Raw genomic sequence first — 19,271 nt, forward strand, 5'->3', positions numbered from 1 at the left:
TCATCACTTGAAAAAAACCTCGATCAAAAATCCAAAAAAATGAGAAATTTTGCACTAAAGATTCTGGGCTTCTAATTTTTTTAAAAGCTTAAGACTTAGTCATTCAAAACAAGATCTCGATCATCCAAATTCTGCCCAAGAAGAAAAAAACAATAGAGAGAAAAAAGGAGGAGAGGCACACCTAAGAACAAATCACGATCATTCGAAACAATAGATAGAGAAAATGAGAACAGAACCTGTTGATAACAAGCACACCCGAGATAAGGAAGAGAGGCTAACATTGATGGATGAAGAGGAAATGAGAAGGACTACTCTGTGATGAGGGTGAAGAAATGGAAAATGTCTTACGGAAATAAAATCTGTAAGACATTTTACATAAAAAAGCGGACATTTTCCTGTGTTTTTGAAAATGAATTCCCAAAAATGAATAACCATAGTTTATTTTGTATTTGAGCGTCTTGCACCAACGGTGGGTCACTAACATTTTGGTTCTGCACTTGGGGTACGGATTTATTGTTTCTTGGTAAAGTCATATTCCTTTGTTCTGAGTCTCCTCCGAACAGTTCTTTCAATTTTTAGATCAAAATCGACAATAAACTCTAAATTGCTTTGGTTCATTAAACACCTAAAATAAAACATGAAAATAGTGACAAAAAGAAAACAAGTTAGTGACAACTAAATATTATATAATAAAAAACAAAGTGAAAAAAAATATCAAACAAACGCCATCCCCAGCAAAGACACCAAAACTTGATCAGCTTTTTAACATCACAGCAATAATTTGCAAACGTACACTGTCGATGCAAGTATAATATACATATATGAATCTGTCAAATATCGATCCAACGAGGATGGTTGTTTTTTGTCTACCAATGTCAAAGTAATAAATAGATACAAACGAGATAAATTAAGAGAGTAGTTGTCAAAGAATAACTTGAAAATAATAAGATAAAAAATGATAATGACAAACTTGGATCCCTAACGTGAATATTCAACAGAAAACTAAGCGCTCACAAGGTATAAAAGGATATGTGATTGTCGATGAATTAAATTACAATGAATATCTTACCAAGCTTAACTTCTATATTTAATCTAAAACTTAAATATGCATATTAACCACACCTTCTAATAATGACAATGGAGCACTATTAAGAACAAGTGGATTAAATTCCTCTAATCCTCAAGCAACTTTCGTTGTCATGCGTGTTAGCTTGAACTATCCCTACACTTTCCAGTGTCAGTGACTGCAATAAGACTTCCATGCTAAAAGCATTCAAACCCAAAGATTAAACAATAGAAGCAAGATTCAATAAAATAACATTTAACCCAAAAATCATGAGTACTTCCGTACAAACATGAAATAGAAAGTAATCACCATCTTTTAGAAAAGAAATATAAAAGAAACAAGTGGAGAATACTATTCCTAAACAATCTCGACTTGAATCTCTCCATTCCCCCTTGTGTTGCACTCAGGGCTCCTCATCAAGAGCTGATCTGTGTTCCTTTCATGTCGGTTCACCCATAGGAGACTTAAGTCGTCATAGCCAAAAAGCTTCAAATGATAGTTTGAAGAAGATAATACCCCCCAAAAAGCCTCATTGTTTTCCTTTTTACATGAATATTTATATTCTTCCAAATAGCATAGGTGTCCTTTCATTAGAATCATGTTGCCTCTGTACGTTCAAGTTGGTTACACCAGATTGGATAGCTCACATAATTTTGTTCTTATCTAGACAGCGGTCCAGTGCGGTGACAATTCTAGGGGCAATCTGGAAATACTCATGCAGCGACATCGGTACCAAAACATGACAAAATTAAGGATACATAGGCTAATATCCATTGAGTTATAAAATGAAATTTACTGAACTGAAAATGCTAAAATATGTGCTAAAGATAACTAAATGGGGACAAATTAACCAATAAGCAAGGAGAAAACATATGTTCTTTCTAGCACTATCAACGTTCCCGAGCTTTAGACTTGATTGTGTAAACCAAAATGCCCCTACTTCGTATTTAGTTTCTATCACGGAGTCATTGTTACGACACAATAGGACATGTGTCGTGACATAGCAATAAGTTTACTTCTCTTCAGCTCTGTTCAGTGGTATGTGGCGACACCATCAGTCTGTATCGCGACATGAAAGGTAGACTTGAGCTTTCTCCATTTTGTTCCCTATAATGCAACATTGAGTCATCTGTTTTGTGACATAGCGACCAATATTCATTTAATACGTCTTCTAATAGTCTCCAGCACACTCACAAAGTGCGTTATATCACCGTTGGGATTCATTCGGCCCCGAAGGTCAATAAAAGACTTAATTTGCACATTTTATTGAATGTAAATAAAACTAAGAAAACTTAACTAAAACAAAACAAAAATGCTTGTATTCAAGCTCCTTAAATGCAAAAATTAGTTTAATCTGTTACACCAAATTACGACAGATCATGACTCAGGGGCGAAGTCTCAAGGTTGTTGTTTTAGATATAGTTAGATAGTCAAATTATTAAGTGGTCATTTTTTAAGGTTTACTTGGTGAAATGTTTGTATAATCAATTTAAGATTCAATAATGGTGTCGATTCATTTAAAATATAGAATTTACGTACCAGTAGTATCAGTTATGTTATTTGTTTGTACACTTTCTTTATTGTGAATAATAAATTGAAAGTAATACTTAGAGGGTAATTTGGGTTGTGACATCCTGTAATCTAAACCCGATGATCAGGTCGGGTATGGGGTGTTACAAAGAAGTGTAAATAGTACTCAGTCGAAATCATAGTACAACATATCAATAATACTAAGATGCTGAGAAATAACATTAAAATATGATAACAAAATAAACAACCGAAAACACTCAATTTATGCAGGCAAAAGATCGACTCATTTTAGTGTTCATAATTCACTTCAGAGTGAGGGTTCTAATTAATTAGTTAGTAATTAACCTAGTTATTACCTTTCAGCCTCTAACTAACTTAACTAGTCGGCAGAGACTACTTATCTTTCAACCTCACAATCTAAACTAGAATAGGCTAAGGGGTGCTAGGTAAACTATTCTTTCCACCTTATTTACCTAGATAACTTCCTACGGTCTTCAATCTTAGAGTTTAATCACGCATAACCCGATCCAACTAATTCTAAAACAAACTCTAACACTTTCATTAATTACTCCCAAATCCGCTCATCGATCTCTCTAGGATTTTATATTATCATGTATCTAAATGCAAACATCCCTAATCCAGTCTTAGACATTCAAAAAATAGTTAAAAGAAGAAAAAGAAAAAGAAACTTGGATCTATTATATTTTATGACATTTTAAATCAGAAACCCTTCGATATGATATTAAATATGAATTGATTCATATTAGAAACAAATGAAACATGAATAATTACTGAGTTCAAATAAAAGATTAAACTAAATTGCAAGAAAATAAATTTTATAGCAAATTCTCAAATCTCAAACCCTAATCTGTGAATAGAACTTGAAAACCAAGGACAATTTCCCCTAAATCAGTCTTGAGCATTACTATATACAGGAGTTATGCTAGATGACTCAATTAGACCTAATACGATTAAGAAAACATGAATAGCTAAAGTTGTGTAGACGAAAATACCCTTGGCAGCTTAATTGGGCTTGTCACATGTTACAACATCTTAAGGTCGGTATCACGATGTCACAAGGAAAATGGTCCCTCTCTACGTCTAGGTTTTTGTTGTCACGATATTATAAGGTTAGTGTCGCGACTTTGATAGTTGAATGCTATTTTGGGTATTCTGGAGTGGATTTTGTGACATCCAAGTTGGGTGTTGCAACATCGAAGGCAATCCACTAACTCTTTGGCCTGAGTTGATGTCCTGCACACTTACTCAACATGTTAGTATTCACTTAGGCCTAAAACACTGTTCCTTTTATTAATTGTAACTTAAGGCATACTAAAATGGAAAATGAACTAAAACAATACAAAATTTCTTAGAATAAAGCTCATTAAGTGTTAAATAGAACCTAATTCGCCACAACGAATTGTGGCAGATCAAACTTCCCCACACTTAACATTTTTCTTATGCTCAAGAAAACTAAACATACACATGCAAAATAAGAGAAAGAAAATACAAATAAAAATGGCCCTTGAGCATGTTTCTTAAAAGCAATTAATTCAAAACATAGTTAAAAACAATTTCAACATGATATATAAATGACTAACAATTTTTAATAGGTTAGTCATTAAATTACAAAGTAAACAAGTGCAAAGGTCATTGAGTATATTACTCCATCAAAATTCTTACACAAGTATCACATTTATGTGTGACGAATATTGGTAATCATAATCTCACATACTTAGTCTAATTTTCGTCCATGAATAGAGTTGCCTAAGTCACATAAGACTTTTCAGCTTGTAACATTTTGAGGATTAAGAATGGTTGTACATTAAAAAACAAGGCACTAAAACTTATTTTATTATTATTTTATGGTCTACTGCATGATAGCATTACCGTATAAAAATTTTGTTAAGAAATTTTACCATTTGCATGCTCAATTTGATAAAAAGGATAAAATCGCGTAAAGTGCAAAAGTTGTGTTCTATAAGCTAAAGGTATTAAATAGCTATAGAACATTAAAGTGGAAATCCTTATATTGTAATTAACCCATTAAAGTTGTTAGTGGATGAGCATGGTTTGTTATTATTGAAATTTTGATTAGTTTTTAAGGTTAATTTAGTAAATAGGTAATAAATGATAAATTAAAACAAAACAAATATATCATCATTTTCTATCATCTTCTTCCACCGATTTTTTCATAAGGAAAGAAGCCATTTTTTTTGAGAAACATTCAGCCAAACTTATATTGCCCAATTAGGTATGATTTTTGTCTCGTTTTTAATGATTTCTACGTTTTTGGGATCGTTGTAGCTTAATCTAGCTAGCCTAGGGACTAATTTGTGAAATTGTTAAAGTATTAGGGTTTTTCGTTGATGAACATGCATTAGTTTTAAAGTTTGATAATATAAAATGAATGGTTGTTCTTAGATAAACAACTTTTGTAAATGAATTTTTAGTGAAATTGTCAAATAGGGACTAAATTGAAAATTAGAAAATATTATGTGGTGAAATTGTTAAATAAAAGAAATATAGGGTTTTCTAGGGACTAAATTCATATTTGGCTATGATGGGTCGTGGTGGAATTTAGTAAATTTCTATTTTTATGAGAATTCGTATGTTTTGACTCTGCAAAATGGTAATTTTTCCAAAAATGTGTGTTGGACTAAATTTAATATGAATTATATTGAATAGAGTTAATTCATTCGTATAGATCCTGCCAGACCTCGTATGGAGTTAAACTGAGGCAAAGAAAATCTCGGATTAGTTGCCTCCGTATCTACGTACACTCGTCGAGGTAAGTTCGTGTAATTAAATTATACATTTATATGTTTTAAATTGAATTATATGTTTCTGAATTGTGTAATCATCATATATGAACATTGATTGCATATCTGACGATGTAAAACGATTATCGAGCCCTATTTGAACCTTAAGAATTCGTAGAATACGAATGACATGTCATTAGGGTTTCAAATTGTGGTGCCATTGAGGGCATATTAGGTAGGCACCTAGGTTGATTGTAAATTGGTATGTTTTAACTCTTTTAGGCACATTTTGGATAGGTTTGATTGATGGTTACTGCATTGCTTGGACACCAAGCATTTTATTGTGAGTTAGCTAAATTTTGAAGGAAATTTTGGGCACACACAAGCTACCACACAGTCGTGTGACACGACTGTGTGATGCTTTAATTTTTGTGCAGGATTTTCCGACATGTCCATAGGTTGTTACATGACTTGGCAACACGGTCCTGTGACCCTATTTTAAATGACTCATAGTCTATGACACGACCATGTGACCCTATTTGTGAATTTTACACACTTTGACCACACAGCCATGTCCCTGAGCCACACATCCTGGGCTTTTTCACACGACTTGGCCACACAGCCGTGCGACCCCTGTTTACACTTTTTACTCAACAATTTGTAATAGTTTCATTTTTACCCAAAATTTTTGCCATTTATTTTAAATATTTCGTCAGCTCTAATTTGGTCCCGATTTGATTGAGTAGCTTGGAAATGATTGAATATGAATTATTTTTGTTGTGTCTGATTAAAATATGAATAATGTTAAAGTTTTGTAATTGTAATACCTTATAGCTCGGATCGGTGACTAGACTGGGTATGGGGTGTTACAGAAAGCCTTTGTGGCTATCTCTGTTAAAAGGAAGCCTTTTTGGCTATCTTTGTTAAAAGAATGTCTTTGTGGCTATCTTAGTTAAAAGGACCCCTTTGTGGCTATCTCAGTTAAATGAATGCCTTATGGAAAACTTTGTTAAAAGGACACTTTTGTGGTAAGCCTCTGAAAGGAAAACCTTTGTGGCTATCTTTGGAAAAGAACGCCTTCAAGGAAAAATTTGAAGAACAGCTCTTATAATGACCATCTGAAGATAATGTCTTTGGGAGAACATTGAATGAATGGAAAAATCCATATAGTTACAAAAGATTAGGCTAGTGTGCGCCAGAATACATGGCGAGGCAAAGTTATGTGTTGAAAGTATGTATAAAGACTACACTAGAGTAAGAAAGACCTAGGTGAATTATGAGTTAAATATCGAGCATAGTTTACCCCACCTGAAGAAAATGATAAGACTAGCAAGTATGGAAAAAGCTACTAAGTGTGATAATAAGGTAAGATTTAAGAAAGGATATAGAAAGTAAACAAATGTTAAGTATAGTACGCTCAAGAGAGGGTAAAATGGTTCTGAAGGAAGAAAGATGATAACCTCAGTATCGTATCCTCCAAGAAAGAAGAAAGGTCAAGAAATACCCCAAGTATGTGAGAAATAGCATATGCAATGTAGAATGAATGATAAAAGTTTTTCTATGGTTTAGCTCACTAAGTTCTTACGAACTTATAAAGGTTCTTTATTTTTTCAAGTCTATAAAGGAATATGGGCAGAGTGAAGAGGCCTAGGCTACGCTAAGGGAGTGACGTATTGGGCCATTATACATACAGAGGAAGTCAAATGGTGTCTACAAGACTGTACTGAAGTTCATTAAGTAGTATCCCAAAGTATATCCGTAAACTAAAAGATACAATAGGAAAGTCTAAAATTTTACTATGTCGAAATAGTAACCATACATTGTATTTTTACAAGAAACTTTGTAGTAGCCATAGATAGTAGTTTGTACATAGGTGAAATGTGAAATGTAAATTTAACCATACAATGTAACATAATTTGAGATTTTGTTACGCTCATAGAAACGTTAATAACAATAAATAAGTAAGAAAGATTTTAATTTATATCTGTAAGAAGGACATAACAATTGATATTCGAATCCGGTAGGTTGTGTCATGTTGAGGGCATTACATGAACCCTGATAATCTTTGTGTGAACTTTGAAGTCTTTCTTGTTTGTTGACATGCGAACCCTACCTTTTTACGTAGACTTTATATGATTACATGTTTTATATTCCATGCATATTATTATGACATTCCGTTGCAATTATGATAACTGAGCACATTTTTATGTTGTAAATACGTAGTGTGTTACAGGTTAGGTTGGGAGTTAACGAAGAGTCACTTTGATGTTTAGTGCAGCACGTCGGATTCAGGTCTAACCAACTTTGTCGAGTCTGGGGTATTACATTGGTTGGTATCAGAGCTAGCCAGGTTTATCAAGATGATTATCGAACAGGTAAGTTCACCAGAATGGCGAAGCTGTTCACCAGATTTGGCGAAGTAGGCTTTCCAGAGTTAATAAGGTAAGATCGCTGAGTTGTGAATGAATTTGAAGTGCTATGTATGTGTGATTATTTCTTTAGGATAGGACTTAGGACGGATCATGACTCACGAAACTTCGATAGAAATATTAAGTGAAGCTTTAGAATAGATCACTCGTAACAACAGAACAACACTTAGGACGGGAAAAAGAGTTTGCATAAGTCTACGAGCTGGCCATTTTGTGAACAATGTGGGAAAGACATCATGATGAATGTCATAACAGGACTAGAGAATACTTTAAGTTTGGATCTATGTGTTAGAGTATGCCCAAAGATCAATCATGATATGGTTGTAATAGCATACTTGATTTATCATGTTTATTAATATAAGGCGTTACCATTATTATTTCAGTTTCTTTTCTGTGTGTATAAATAAACTATTTTATAATAATGTCTTGAGAATAATATGATTATTCTTAAAAGGTCCTTAGTCAAGTATTAATGTTGGATAGGATGACAATAACACTTTAAGACTAACATGTAGTTGATTAATGATAAAGAGTTGTCATTGATATGGAATGTCAAAATCGATGCATGAATATGTGTGTTAGAGAACAACATATTGGATTGACCCGTTATGAGTATGTTTCTTGGATTATTATGTAATTGTAACAACATTGCTCCTAGTGATTAATATGTATATGATCCTCAGACTTGAGATCATCATAATCCCAACATCGTGAGTTGTATATTTTGATACAGTCAAACGTACACCGTAACTAGTTGTTCTATAAAGGCTGATGTTGGATATACCACAGTCTATGTAGAGGGATATGGTTGATCGAGATAGGATAAGCCCTTCCTACATAATGGGAGTAATATCTTAGGCCACTTGATTGAGTGAGACTAGAAATGCGTGGCCATACTCAAATAAGTTTATATGAGATGTCATACTTATTTGTATATCGTAGTCTGCTTAAGATATCAAGGAACATAGAATGTGTTGGATCACTGGCACCCCTACGGTGCAGCAGAAAAATTTAATAATCGGCGACCCTAACCACGGATCCATGTAACACCCCGAACCCGAGACCGTCACCGGAGTCGAACACGAGTTGTTAACAGACTTTTAAAAATTTTCCAGACACTGCCAATCTGCGTAATAGTCGCTTTAAAAATCATATCTTGAGTTTCACAACTCGAAAATCAGTTTTGTGAATTTTCCCTGAAACTAGACTCATATGCCCATCTACATATTTTTTTCTAGAATTTTTGGTAGGGCCAATTAGTACAGTTTATTAGTCAAAGTCTCCCATGTTACAGGGATCGACTACCCTGACCTTTGCACATTACGACTTGGATATCTCCTTGTACAGGGCTCCAATACTGATGCCGTTTATTTCTATAGAAACTAGAGTCAGAGAGGAATCTATACATATATGGTATGACTTCTAATTATCTCTGGTTAATTTATAATCAATTTCCAAAGTCGGAACAAGGAATCCAGAACCCGTTCTGGCCCTGTCTCACGAGAACCTGAATATCTCTTAACATACTGTCCATATGATTGTTTCGTTACTTTCCTATGAAAGTAGATTCTTCAAGGTTTGTTTACATAATTTATTCAATATTTAATTCCATTCCTACTATTTTTTAGTGATTTTCCAAATCTACGTCACTGCTGCTGTCAGCATCTGCCTTTAAGGTGGGCTTTACCTATTTCATGGTTTCCATGATTCAACTAGCCCTTTTTGCATAAATGGCACAATTTATGAAAGTGATTAACCATCCCCGTGGCCAATCCTTGTCAAGCATATCTACACCAAATGATTATAACATTATACTCAAACACATATAAGCCATTTTCGCATGGCTATCCAAAACTTATACATCACATAAAGTACTCGAAAAACAACAATGGGTCGTCCTATACATGCCATATCAAAGTTCAACCAAAAGAGTACCCAAAAGAGCCTTTGATAGTGTGGGCGACTTCGACTTCAAGATCCCGAGTCCGATAGCTGGAGAACCAAAAATCTATAAAACAGAGGAGCAGTGGAACGAAGTAAGCAATTTATGCTTAGTAAGTTTTGAGCAAGGAATTCCAGCATAACGAAAGAATAGCACACATTTAGCTAAACGGAATATTTCATAATACACAATTTTCCGATATCAAACTTACTTCACAATGTTAACCCTTATGTACATACACAAAAGACCAACTTAGCCGAAGGCCGGTAGCTCGTTCATCAACTGAGCGAATATTTATTTGTAAGGGCTCGATTAAATTCAACACATACGTAACATATCCCAATATTGGGATGTTTTTCGAGTATTAGCTGGAATTTTACAGCAAGCTCATTCATTTCCAAATCACGTACCTTCGGAATTTAACCGGATATAGCTCCTCGTTCAAGTGCCTTCGGGACATAGCCCGGTTATAGTAACTCATACAATGCCTTCGGGACTTAACCCGGATTTTAAAACTCGCACGAATGCCTTCGGGACTTAACCCGGAATTAGTATCTCGCACAAAGGCCTTCGGGACTTAACCCGGAATTAATAACTCGCACAAATGCCTTCGGATCTTAGTCCGGATATAGTCACTTAGCACAAAGCCTTCGGGACTTAGCCCGGACAGCATTCAATTAATCATGCACATCTAACAATAATTCATGGCACATTCGTATTTCTTTTTCATTAGCAAAACTCAAACACAAGGCACATACCATCCTTGCACATTCGGCTCAATAGCCACACATAGAGCATGATTTTAATTTGCTTAAAACATGATTTAATCACATCGTAATTTAAGCTCTCTTACTCAAGAACTTACCTCGGGTGTTGTCGAACGATTCCGCTAACTATTCGACCACTTTTTCCTTCCCTTTATCGGATCTATTTCCCCTTTGCTCTTGAGCTTAATTAAACAAATAAATTGATTTCATCATTTAGGCATCGAAAAGATGAACACAAGGCACTTAGCCCATATTTATACATTAGACATTAAAGTCACATACATGTGAAATCATGCATCAACACAACATATTAGCTAATTTTTTTCCTCCTTGGCCGAATATGCATGTCTATTTTTGGGGCCAATTTCAACACTTAATACACACATATACACACTAGTAAAGCATCCTCTCCCTTCCCATCGATTTAACACATGCATTGCTCATTAACATGTAAAAGTTACATTCGGCCTTAGCACACAACTTGCTAGCCGATTCTTCTCCATTTAGCAACCAATGCACATATGTGTTCACTCAAAAATGCTAAAAAGGAGGTTCAAGAATCATCAAGTCATCATCACATGCATCATTAACAAGCTTCATATTTAGCATGCAATGGCATTAACACAACCTCTACCTAGGTCGAATCTTAACTCATCCTCATGTCTCATCACCACCACATCAAACATCAACCAAGAATGATGCATCCATGGTCAAGTGTCATTTCCATCACATAGCAAGATTTAGACCATGGGCTAGGTAGAACTCAAGCTAACAACTAAAACATGCATGCATCTCATGGAACATCATCAAACATACCTTAGCCTAGCTACATGCATGGCCGAACCTCTTCACCTTTCTTCTTCCTTCCTCCTTAAAATTATTGGCCAAGGATGAACCAAAGGATGAGAAATTTTTTTTCTTTGTTTTTCTTTCTAGTTTCGGCAAGTATGAAGATGAGAAAAGGATGAACAAAAATTCTCTCCTTTCTTTTCTTTAGCTCACGGCAATGGGGGGACAAACAACTACACACACTTTTTTTTTTTTTGTATTCACCATACTCATTTTCATTATTTTATGCCCATGCCCCTTATTTTATTTGTTTTATCCCAACATTTTATGACACAAATTAACATATTTTATTTGTGCCATACTTATGCCATAATTTCCATAAAAAAAATTGCACAATTGCTCATCATGCCCATCATGGCCGGCCACCTTGTTTTAAGGTGGGAAATTTGACATGCAAATCCACCTATTTCATACTATAAGTTATTTGGCCACTACAAATTAGCCTATAGCATTTGCAAAAATTTTCACATGAGTCACATTTCAAAATTTCACTCACAATTGGCAAAATCAAAGCATGAAATTTTCACACATGCACTTTCACATGAAATAAACATAGGATATAACATCTAATTATTATTGTGACTCGGTTTAGCGGTCCCGAAACCACTTCCCGACTAGGGTCAATTTTGGGCTGTCACAACTCTCCCCCACTTTAGAAATTTTCGTCCCCGAAAATCTTACCGGTGAATAGGTTTGGGTATCGCTCTTTCATCGAGCTCTCGGTCTCCCAAGTAGCTTCCTCGATCCCGTGTTTGAGCCATAACACCTTTACTAGCGGAACTCTTTTGTTTCGCAACTCCTTCACTTCACGAGCTAGGATACGCATCGGTTCTTCTTCATAGCTCATATCGTCTTGAATTTCAACCTCTGATGGGCTAATTATGTGCGATGGATCAGATCGATAGCGTCGAAGCATCGAAACATGAAAGACGTCGTGAATCTTTTCAAGCTCAGGGGGCAAAATCAATCTATACGCAACCGGACCAACTCGTTCGGAGATTTCGTACGGCCCAATGAATCTTGGGTTCAACTTGCCCTTACGGCCAAACCTGAGTATCTTTTTCCAAGGTGAAACCTTAAGGAACACTTTGTCTCCCACCTGATACTCGATGTCTTTTCGTTTCAAATCCGCGTACGACTTCTGACGATCTGTGGCTACCTTCAGACTTTCACGGATTACCTTTACTTTCTGTTCAGCATCTTTAATCAAATCAACTCCGAAAATTTTACTTTCACCGAGCTCGGTCCAAAACAATGGTGTACGACATTTACGACCGTACAAAGCCTCGTAAGGTGCCATCTTAATACTTGATTGAAAACTATTGTTGTAAGCGAATTCAATCAAAGGTAAATACCGTTCCCATGAACTACTGAACTCGAGGATGCAACATCTCAACATATCCTCAAGTATCTGAATTATCCGCTCGGATTGACCATCGGTTTGGGAGTGAAAAGCAGTGCTAAAATGCAGCTTAGTACCCAGAGCTTCTTGCAATTTCTTCCAAAATCGTGAGGTGAATCTCGGATCTCTATCCGACACGATGGAAACAGGTACCCCGTGTAATCTCACAATTTGAGAAACGTACAATTCAGCTAGTTTATCCAATGAAAAATCCGTACGTACGGGGATGAAATGAGCCGACTTAGTCAGCCTATCAACAACAACCCAAATCGCATCCTTCTTACTTGTTGACAATGGCAGTCCAGACACAAAGCCCATTGTGACTCGATCCCATTTCCACTCGGGTATCATGATCGGCTGAAGTAATCCTGAAGGCACTTGATGTTCCGCTTTCACTTGTTGACATATTAAACATCTCGAAACAAGGTCGGAGATGTCTCGTTTCATATCATGCCACCAAAACCAACGTTTCAAATCGTTGTACATTTTCGTACTCCCCGGGTGACTTGACATTCGGCTACAATGGGCTTCGTTCAGAATCATCGAAATGAGTTCCGAACTCCTTGGAATACACAAACGACTTCTGAACCTCAAACAATCATCATCATCAATTTGAAACTCCGATTCCTTGTTCGGAGCACACTCAGCCCGTTTTGCAACCAATTCATCATCAACTTTCTGGGCTTCACGAATTTGATGAATCAATAATGGTTTGGCTTTTAATTCAGCAACTAACACATTGTCAGGTAGAACAGAAAAATGCACATTCATTGCTCGTAAAGCAACCAATGACTTCCGGCTTAAGGCGTCCGCAACCACATTAGCCTTTCCCGGGTGGTAATCAATGACAAGCTCGTAATCTTTCAACAACTCAAGCCAACGTCTTTGTCGCAGATTTGAGTCTCTTTGAGTCATCAAATATTTGAGACTTTTGTGATCCGAAAATACATGGCACTTTTCACCAAATAAGTAATGTCGCCATATTTTTAAAGCAAATACGATGGCAGCTAGTTCAAGATCATGGGTCGGATAATTTTTCTCATGTGGCTTTAATTGTCTCGACGCATAGGCCACAACTCGACCTTCTTGCATCAATACGCAACCCAACCCAAGTAGGGATGCGTCACTATAAATGACAAACTCTTTGCCTGATTCGGGTTGCACTAAAATTGGAGCTTCAATCAAATGAGTTTTCAGTTGATCGAAACTTTTCTGACATTTCTCCGTCCATTCGAACTTAACATCCTTTTGAAGTAGCTTCGTCATTGGTGTGGCTATCATCGAGAAACCTTTGACAAATCGTCGGTAATAACCGGCGAGCCCCAAAAAGCTCCGAACTTCGGTAATATTTCTTGGAGGCTTCCAGTTAAGCATGGCTGAAATTTTGCTCGGGTCAACTTGAATACCCGATGCGGATACCACATGACCCAAGAAGCTAACCTCTCTTAACCAGAACTCACACTTACTGAACTTAGCATATAACTGCTTATCCCGCAAAATTTGCAACACCAGTCTCAGGTGCTCAGCATGTTCGGTCTCATCTCTTGAATAGACCAAGATGTCATCAATGAACACAACTATGAACCGATCCAAATATGGTCTGAAGATCCGATTCATCAAATCCATAAATACCGCAGGGGCATTAGTGAGCCCAAACGGCATCACTAAGAACTCGTAGTGACCATATCTCGTTCTGAAGGCAGTTTTGGGTATGTCCGAATCTCGAATTCGCAACTGATAATAGCCCGATCTCAAATCTATTTTTGAGAACACTGAGGCTCCCTTCAGTTGGTCGAACAAATCATCGATGCGCGGCAACGGATATTTGTTCTTTATCGTCACTTTATTCAGCTGACGATAGTCAATGCACAACCTCATGGTTCCGTCCTTCTTTTTCACGAACAATACTGGTGCACCCCAAGGTGAGAAACTTGGTCGAGCGAAACCTCTATCTGTCAATTCTTGCAACTGAGCTTTCAACTCCTTTAACTCGGTTGGTGCCATACGATACGGAGTTATCGAAATCGGCGTAGTCCCAGGTACAAGCTCAATACCAAACTCTACCTCCCGAACAGGTGGTAAACCCGGTAATTCTTCCGGAAAAACATCCGGGTATTCACAAACCACCGGCACAGATTCGGGTTTCTTGTCTAATTCTTTGTCATCCAGTACATACGCAAGGTATGCTTCGCACCCTTTTCTTACATATTTCTGGGCCAACATTGCTGATATTACAGCTGGCATCCCCTCCAAGTCCGTAGACTCAACTCGGATTACTTCGTTATTTGCGCACCTCAAATCAATAGTCTTGCTTTTGCAATTCACAACCGCATCATGCGCGGTCAACCAATCCAAACCAAGAATAACATCAAATTCATCAAACGACAAAAGCATCAAGTCCGCCGGAAAACAGGAACCTCGAATTTCTAGGGGACATTTCTTACACACTTTGTCGACAAGCACGTAACGACCCAAGGGATTCGACACCCGAATTACGAACTCAGTAGACTCAATAGGTAAAGTCTTACTGGATGCTAAGGTTTCACATATGTAAGAATGAGTAGAAACGGGGTCAATCAAAGCAATTACATTAGTATCAAAGAGAGTAAAAGTACCGGTAATAACATCAGGCGAAGAAGCATCCTCGCGGGCACGTATAGCATAAGCTCTAGCAGGCGCACGAGCCTCGGATCTGGTCGTAGCATCTCTAGATCCTCTCTGACCACCACTAGCATTGCCCGTATTTCTAGATGGTCTACCTCGAGCAGTGGTAGCACCCGGTTTCCCACTCTGATTTTCATTCTGTTCAAACAACCTCGGGCAATCTTTAATGAAGTGGTCAACTGATCCGCACTTGTAACAGGAGCGGTCAGGGAATCTACAACTCCCCGAATGCCATTTACCGCAATATCGACATTTCGTTCTATCTCGACGTTCATTCCCAACACTGGCGACCAAAGTGCCTCGTGTACCCACAGGGGGTCGATCACGATCTCGTCTAAAAAGGCCTGAAGTGCCTCTAAACTGGCCCGCATCATCTCGAAATTTCTTCGATGCCTGTTGAAGAGACTTTCCCGAAGATCTTTTACGAAACTCTCCAGTTCCCACATCAACTTTTTGTTTTTCTTTTCTAAGCTCTTCGGCTTTACAAGCTCGCTCGACAAGTACTACGAATTCTCGTAACGAACATTTTTACATCTTCATTCAGCCCATCCTCGAAGCGTTTACACATGATAGCCTCGGACGAAACACATTCCCGAGCGTATCTACTAAGTCTAACAAATTTTCGCTCGTAATCAGTAACTGACATGGAACCTTGCTTAAGCTCAAGAAATTCCTTCCGTTTTTGATCAACAAATCTCTGACTGATATACTTTTTCCGAAACTCAGTTTGGAAAAACTCCCAAGTTACTTGCTCTCGGGGCACAACAGAAGTCAGAGTACTCCACCAATAATAGGCAGAATCACGTAGCAAGGAGATAGTACACTTTAGGCATTCATCGGGTGTACAAGATAGCTCATCGAGTACCCGGATAGTGTTGTCCAACCAAAATTCAGCTTGCTCGGCATCGTCGCTATCCGTAGCTTTAAATTCAGTAGCCCCATGTTTTCGGATTCTGTCAACTGGGGGCTTATTTGACCTTATTTGGTCAGTTACCGGAGGTATTGTAGGTGTGGGGGTGGTATTAGTTGGGAATGGAGGTTGTGGGACAGCCGTATTAGTTCGAATGTATTGGTTGAACCAATCATTCATCACGCTATAGAAAGCTTGTCTAGCTTCATCATTCGGGTTACTAGCATTAGGTTGAGAGTCCGCCGGCGCTGTCCCTTGAGCGGGAGCAGGCGCTACACTCTCAAGATCATCAGCTACCTCTCGGTTGGGATCGGGATCCATTACTATAAATAAACACATTTACAATTGTCAGAAATCACCACACTATCAAGAAATCACATAAAATGGCATGTATAGCTAGACCCAACGCATTACGGTAGTCCTAGAATCGACTAAACCGTAGCTCTGATACCAATCAAATGTAACACCCCGAACCCGAGACCGTCACCGGAGTCGAACACGAGGTGTTAACAGACTTTTAAAAATTTTCCAGACACTGGCAATCTGCGTAATAGTCGCTTTAAAAATCATATCTTGAGTTTCACAACTCGAAAATCAGTTTCGTGATTTTTCCCTGAAACTAGACTCATATGCCCATCTACATATTTTTTTCTAGAATTTTTGGTCAGGCCAATTAGTACAGTTTATTAGTCAAAGTCTCCCATGTTACAGGGATCGACTACCCTGACCTTTGCACATTACAACTTGGATATCTCCTTGTACAGGGCTCCAATACTGATGCCGTTTATTTCTATAGAAACTAGACTCAGAGAGTAATCTATACATATATGGTATGACTCCTAATTATCTCTGGTTAATTTATAATCAATTTCCAAAGTCGGAACAAGGAATCCAGAACCCGTTCTGGCCCTGTCTCACGAGAACCTGAATATCTCTTAACATACTGTCCATATGATTGTTTCGTTACTTTCCTATGAAAGTAGATTCTTCAAGGTTTGTTTACATAATTTATTCACTATTTAATTCCATTCCTACTATTTTTTAGTGATTTTCCAAATCTACGTCACTGCTGCTGTCAGCATCTGCCTTTAAGGTGGGCTTTACCTATTTCATGGTTTCCATGATTCAACTAGCCCTTTTTGCATAAATGGCACAATTTATGAAAGTGATTAACCATCCCCGTGGCCAATCCTTGTCAAGCATATCCACACCAAATGATTATAATATTATACTCAAACACATATAAGCCATTTTCGCATGGCTATCCAAAACTTATACATCACATAAAGTACTCGAAACAACAATGGGTCGTCCTATACATGCCATATCAAAGTTCAACCAAAAGAGTACCCAAAAGAGCCTTTGATAGTGTGGGCGACTTCGACTTCAAGATCCCGAGTCCGATAGCTGGAGAACCAAAAATCTATAAAACAGAGGAGCAATGGAACGAAGTAAGCAATTTATGCTTAGTAAGTTTTGAGCAAGGAATTCCAGCATAACGAAAGAATAGCACACATTTAGCTAAACGGAATATTTCATAATACACAATTTTCCGATATCAAACGTACTTCACAACGTTAACCCTTATGTACATACACAAAAGACCAACTTAGCCGAAGGCCGGTAGCTCGTTCATCAACTGAGCGAATATTTATTTGTAAGGGCTCGATTAAATTCAACACATACGTAACATATCCCAATATTGGGATGTTTTTCGAGTATTAGCTGGAATTTTACAGCAAGCTCATTCATTTCCAAATCACGTACCTTCGGAATTTAACCGGATATAGCTCCTCGTTCAAGTGCCTTCGGGACATAGCCCGGTTATAGTAACTCATACAATGCCTTCGGGACTTAACCCGGATTTTAAAACTCGCACGAATGCCTTCGGGACTTAACCCGGAATTAGTATCTCGCACAAAGGCCTTCGGGACTTAACCCAGAATTAATAACTCGCACAAATGCCTTCGGATCTTAGTCCGGATATAGTCACTTAGCACAAAGCCTTCGGGACTTAGCCCGGACAGCATTCAATTAATCATGCACATCTAACAATAATTCATGGCACATTCGTATTTCTTTTTCATTAGCAAAACTCAAACACAAGGCACATACCATCCTTGCACATTCGGCTCAATAGCCACACATAGAGCATGATTTTAATTTGCTTAAAACATGATTTAATCACATCGTAATTTAAGCTCTCTTACTCAAGAACTTACCTCGGGTGTTGTCGAACGATTCCGCTAACTATTCGACCACTTTTTCCTTCCCTTTATCGGATCTATTTCCCCTTTGCTCTTGAGCTTAATTAAACAAATAAATTGATTTCATCATTTAGGCATCGAAAAGATGAACACAAGGCACTTAGCCCATATTTATACATTAGACATTAAAGTCACATACATGTGAAATCATGCATCAACACAACATATTAGCTAATTTTTTTCCTCCTTGGCCGAATATGCATGTCTATTTTTGGGGCCAATTTCAACACTTAATACACACATATACACACTAGTAAAGCATCCTCTCCCTTCCCATCGATTTAACACATGCATTGCTCATTAACATGTAAAAGTTACATTCGGCCTTAGCACACAACTTGCTAGCCGATTCTTCTCCATTTAGCAACCAATGCACATATGTGTTCACTCAAAAATGCTAAAAAGGAGGTTCAAGAATCATCAAGTCATCATCACATGCATCATTAACAAGCTTCATATTTAGCATGCAATGGCATTAACACAACCTCTACCTAGGTCGAATCTTAACTCATCCTCATGTCTCATCACCACCACATCAAACATCAACCAAGAATGATGCATCCATGGTCAAGTGTCATTTCCATCACATAGCAAGATTTAGACCATGGGCTAGGTAGAACTCAAGCTAACAACTAAAACATGCATGCATCTCATGGAACATCATCAAACATACCTTAGCCTAG

Source organism: Gossypium hirsutum, chromosome D11 (assembly GCF_007990345.1).
Source record: "Gossypium hirsutum isolate 1008001.06 chromosome D11, Gossypium_hirsutum_v2.1, whole genome shotgun sequence".
Lineage (NCBI taxonomy): Eukaryota > Viridiplantae > Streptophyta > Magnoliopsida > Malvales > Malvaceae > Gossypium > Gossypium hirsutum.